We start from the raw sequence: 5,217 nt of genomic DNA, 5'->3' as shown, positions 1-5,217 counted from the left end.
GAGGGACATTCAAAAGGAATGTGAATAGCATGCTAGCAAATAGGCAAGGAGCTGGGCAATAGATGTTGAATCCAATAGCCAGTATGGTAAGATGCCTTGGGTGCCAGAGTTCCAGGCACTGGGTACATGAAATCCTTGAATGGGAACACAGTCTCCTCCTTGGGGGCAAGGGTTCCTGATTATACCATCCCCCCCCCAAAAAAATCCATGCCAATCAATGGAGCAAAAATCCTTCCCTGCCTTTCTTCATGAGTATGGAAAAGAAGCTGCAATATATATGGAAAAATATTTGGGGTGGAACATCCTATTCCTTGTAGCACAGAATGAGATGTGGGGGGTGCTTGTGTATTACTGTCTCCTAGTTCAGAAAGATTGCTTGAATTAGGTCTTGTTCTAAGCCTACCCCACTGTCCTAACAGGGCCATGAGGTACATTGCCTTGAAGAAGCCATGGCTGCTTGAAAGAGGGCAGTTCTATGAATACAAGATTCCAGGAGAAGTAATGGCCTGTTTTCCTGGTTGCCAAGGATCCTTATCTGAGATTTTGTTGCCACAGACTTTCAAGCTATTCTATGCATTGAGGGTTTCCTAGATTATTGAAAAAGAACTGTGCTACTCATAAGGTGTGCTACTCATAGGCTACCTTCTCTCCTAGAGGTGTCCAAGTGGGATCCATAAGCTGCTGCCTCATTCTGCAATACCTTAGTGCAACCGTAGCACAGTCTTCCTGGGTGTTGGAAACAGGCAATGGGTCTGACCCACTGTGCAGCGGGGTGAAGCAACCTGGTTCAAAGGGATGGGCTATATGATGGTCAGAAATGATGCCTTAAGGATGCAGCAAGACTTTAAAAAACATTGACCGTAGAAATTATGTGTGTGGAAGGGAACTTTTGGGGGCCTATTCAGGTAGTGAAATGTCTTGGGCCAGCACCAATAGTTAACAGTCCCCATCGTCACACACAAAAGCCAATTGAGTCTTTATAGGTCAAGGAACTGGTGGCGAAGTGAGCCATGGTGTTGTGCCCTGACTCTGACCTACACACATCCAGATTGTGTGCATTTATGCACTTAAGACTGTATGGATCTTAAGATACAGGGGCTGCAATAAATCTGCACAGTCTGCACACATCGAGTTTGCATGCACTTAGTCTGTTCACACAATTTACTTAAGATACATTGATTGGAGGCAGAGCCTTCCATCAAGATCCTGCTTCGTCCCTCCATGCTCACATGAATCCATCAGGGATGAGGAACCTGTGGCCATCCAGATATTGTTGGACTCCAATTCCCCTAGTCTGTGAACAATGGTGAATTCCATAATTTTACTATGTGTTGTATGAAGAAGTACATATTTTTATTTTCATTTTGCTTTTAACTTGTTCCCCCCTTTTTATGGTGTTATTGTTTCGTTTTAATTTTTTTACATTAATGTAAACCACTGTGATGTATTTTTTATGATACATCAGGATATAAATATTTTTATAAATAAAATGAAAATCTTCTGAGATTCAGCTTCATTGGATGTTCATGAATTTGAGTGTTATGGAGGACGGAGAAAAACTTTTTTCTGTCCATTTTCTCCATGTCATGCATAATTTTATAAATGCCTATCATGTCACATATAACTCATCTTTACTCTAAATGAAAAAGTCCCCAATACTGCAAGTTTTCCTCCACCCACTTTATAATTTTGGTTGTCCTTTTCTGAAGTTGCTAGTGAGTGAGGTGTGCTGTCCTTGCATGGGTAAGTGAAAGAACAAATCCATAATCTGTGAGAGAAGTCTTGAGACCTGTATAAAATAGTGTCTTCTTACAATGTTAAGTGACACTGGCTATTATTGGTTGCCTTACAGAAGGATAGGCAGATTGTCAGCATCAGTTCACCATAGGGTCTGACTGCATTCTTGTCACCAGTTTGGCTAGGGCATTTTTTTCTGATTGCAGTTCATCTATATGATGTAAGCTGATGAAGCAGGAAAGTGGTCTGATTAATCGTCCTTCTGTAGAACCACAGAGCAATGAAGGGCATCTGCCCTTTCTATCTGAACATCCTCACTTACAAAATCCCCCTGGAATTCATTTGTGAAAGAGTGTGACAGCAGTGTGGTCCTTCCCAGTCATATAATTATGCTAAACCACGATTGCAGAAAAATGTGCTGGTTACCCACAATGCTATATTTCATGTTATTCTCTTAGGCCACCATTGCCACCAGTAGGGAAAAAGAAATCGGCTGAGAATAGCTTAGGAAAAAACAAAATCATTCTGGCGGCAAAACCAAATCCTCTGAAGAAGTGGTTGTGAGCTCATCCAGTCCATCTCCATCTAAAGTCAAGTGTTTGTCAGAAGGTCTCAGTATTTGGGCTTTGGACTGATCATCATTGCTTCTTATCATCAAGGATGGGTTGTCACATTTCTTCTCAGTCTATTTTTGTAATGTGGCGAGATGGAAAGCCAATGACCCTCCAGATGTTGTTGGACTATAACTCGCCTCAATCAGAGCCAGCTTGGGCAATAGTCAGGGATGATGCCCAGCCTCATCTAGAGGGCCACAGGTCCTCCCCACTAGTTTTAAGAATATGTGTGTGCCCACAAATTTATAGTAAACATATTCATGGAAACCACAGACTTGTAGCATGTATTTATGAAAGACTTTCATATGAATGCTTTTCAAATATTCTTCATGGTGCAGCTAACCTGCAGTATAGACAGTAGGCCCCATTTTGTTGTAATCTGTGAAGTGGTCCTAAGCATAACATTTAAATCCGTACAATAACAACTCCCTCTTCTTTGCCACCTGAAATTCACAAGAAGGTTTTTACTTTAAACATCTAAAGTCTTAAGCAATACATGCAAGTGGGCTTTTTTGGGGGGTGGGGGTGGGAAGCATTTTAATGTATGTCAGGATAAGAGTTTTACCCAATAAATAAAGTGTGTGTGTGTGTGTGTGTGTATTCTTAATAAGATCAGTTGCAAACTTACTAGTTAGAGATAATCTAATGCAAAGTAAATTCTTATCTACCTTCCATGTAAGTAATTCACTTTGAATCTAATGTCTGTATGGAGACTGATTCTAGCCTCGGTCAAACCCACATTTGTCAAGGTTGCAAAAATGTTATGTTCCCACAAATCAAACAAATGCAGTCAGAGCACAGTCATAAAGTTTAAGTGCTTATTTACTTTCTGATAATTTAACAGCCCAAACTGAAATTGTAATCATCTTAAGATCTATCGTTTCTGTTATATTTTCCTGAACATAAAAACTGCAATAAATTTTTAAGAGCAGATACAAAATCAGTATATCAGATCATAAGAAGAGCCTGGTTGGATCAGACCAGAGTAAAGTGAAATAATCTTTAAATTCTGATGGTGTAGGAGTATGCAAGGTTGCATGTCAGCCCAAGCAGACATCACTGAAACACAAACACAACAGTTTTGGCTACAGGTTACTGTAGCAAAACAAGATTAGAAACAGTGAACTAGATAATATTGATGGAAATTGTTCTGGAGATTCTGAGGCTTAATCAGAAGTTGAGTTTGCTGATGGCACTTCTGTTTTTCTTTTATATTGTTGATGTTTGTTATGTTGTTATTATGTTTGTATTAGGTATATTATAATGTGATTGTCATGGCACAATAAACTTACGAAATGAGAATAAGGTTACTCATGACCAGGTTATCCTAGTTATTGCTAGACTTTTATTTATATGATATGGCAAAGTGCCACTGAGTATCTCAAGATGATAAAAGAAATGACCTCAGCTGATATGATGCTACACTCTACCACTGTTGTTTCTCTTGTTGTTTAGTCATTTAGTCGTGTCCGACTCTTCGTGACCCCATGGATCAGAGCACGGCAGGCACTCCTGTCTTCCACTGCCTCCTGCAGCTTGGTCAAACTCATGTTCATAGTTTCAAGAACACTATCCAACCATCTCATCCTCTGTCGTCCCCTTCTTGTTTCTCTAGTACACCTCAACTGGACCACTGAAATATTTCTTTTGTATTCAAGTGCAAGGATGATTAGCAATGGGAGTTTTCATTGGCATCAACCTGGCTTCCTATGTCACAACCAAAACATGCTCAGTGGCACCAGCTTACCTCAAAGTGGTGTGACGTGACGTAAACATACATCAAATGTTACCTGTGTCACACCTGGCTGCCACTTTTCTGTGGCCTAATCAGCACCAAGGTGTGAACCATGTGGGCTGGATGGTGGCATGTTGGTCCTAACTACCAACAAGGATTTCCTGCCTTTATTTCTAGGTGGATCTCCACTCCTTCCAGTTTATTTATTTCAGGTCAGAGGTGTCTCAACTTGAATAAAATATTTGGGGGGGGGCAGGGGCAGGTAAGCCCCACCCTACATAATCTATAACAAAACATGGCACACTCACTATTTGAATCAACTATGTGACACATCAATTGGGCGGGAGCTCAGCCCCCTCGAATATTTTATAGGAGAGGCAAAGGCACCTTGCCCCCCAGGAGTTGGCTCCCATGTTTCAGGTGCAAAACTGTCTCTGCCTTGCACGGCTGGAGCTGAGCACACTTTTTAACCTTTTGAGTTCATCTAGGCGGGACGTGGGTGGCGCTGTGGGTTAAACCACAGAGCCTAGGACTTGCCGATCAGAAGGTTGGTGGTTCGAATCTCCACGATGGGGTGAGCTCCCATTGCTCGGTCCCTGCTCCTGCCAACCTAGCAGTTTGAAAGCACGCCAGCACAAGTAGATAAATAGGTACCACTCCGGCCGGAAGGTAAATGCCATTTCCGTGTGCTGCTCTGGTTCGCCAGAAGCGGCTTAGTCATGCTGGCCACATGACCTGGAAGCTGTACGCCGGCTCCCTCGGCCAATAAAGCGAGATGAGCACCACAACCCCAGAGTCGGTCACGACTGGACCTAATAGTCAGGGGTCCCTTTACCTTTAGGTGGGCTACAATTCTACCTCTTCCTGAAGGCTTCCCCCTCATTGCATCTCCATGGCAGAAGGTCCCAGTGGCTTGTCTTGAAGAGCAAGACAGGCCTCCCTCGCCTGGAAATCCCTGGACCACTTTCAGGCCAGCCCGGCAACTCCGCGCCCCGCCCCTTTCCCACACGATCTCGGCTAATTGTCCACTGACCCGCCCTCGAGCAGGTCTTTGAGTGACATCACGCTTAGCGTCTCACCGGAGCCCCTGACGTGGGCTGCTGCGGCATCCAGTCACCCAAAACGGGGTCA

Source organism: Podarcis tiliguerta, assembly GCF_965153285.1.
Source record: "Podarcis tiliguerta genome assembly, chromosome: 7".
Taxonomy (NCBI): Eukaryota; Metazoa; Chordata; class Lepidosauria; order Squamata; family Lacertidae; genus Podarcis; species Podarcis tiliguerta.
The sequence above is the reverse complement of the archived record's forward strand: the minus strand, read 5'-3'. Positions refer to the sequence as shown.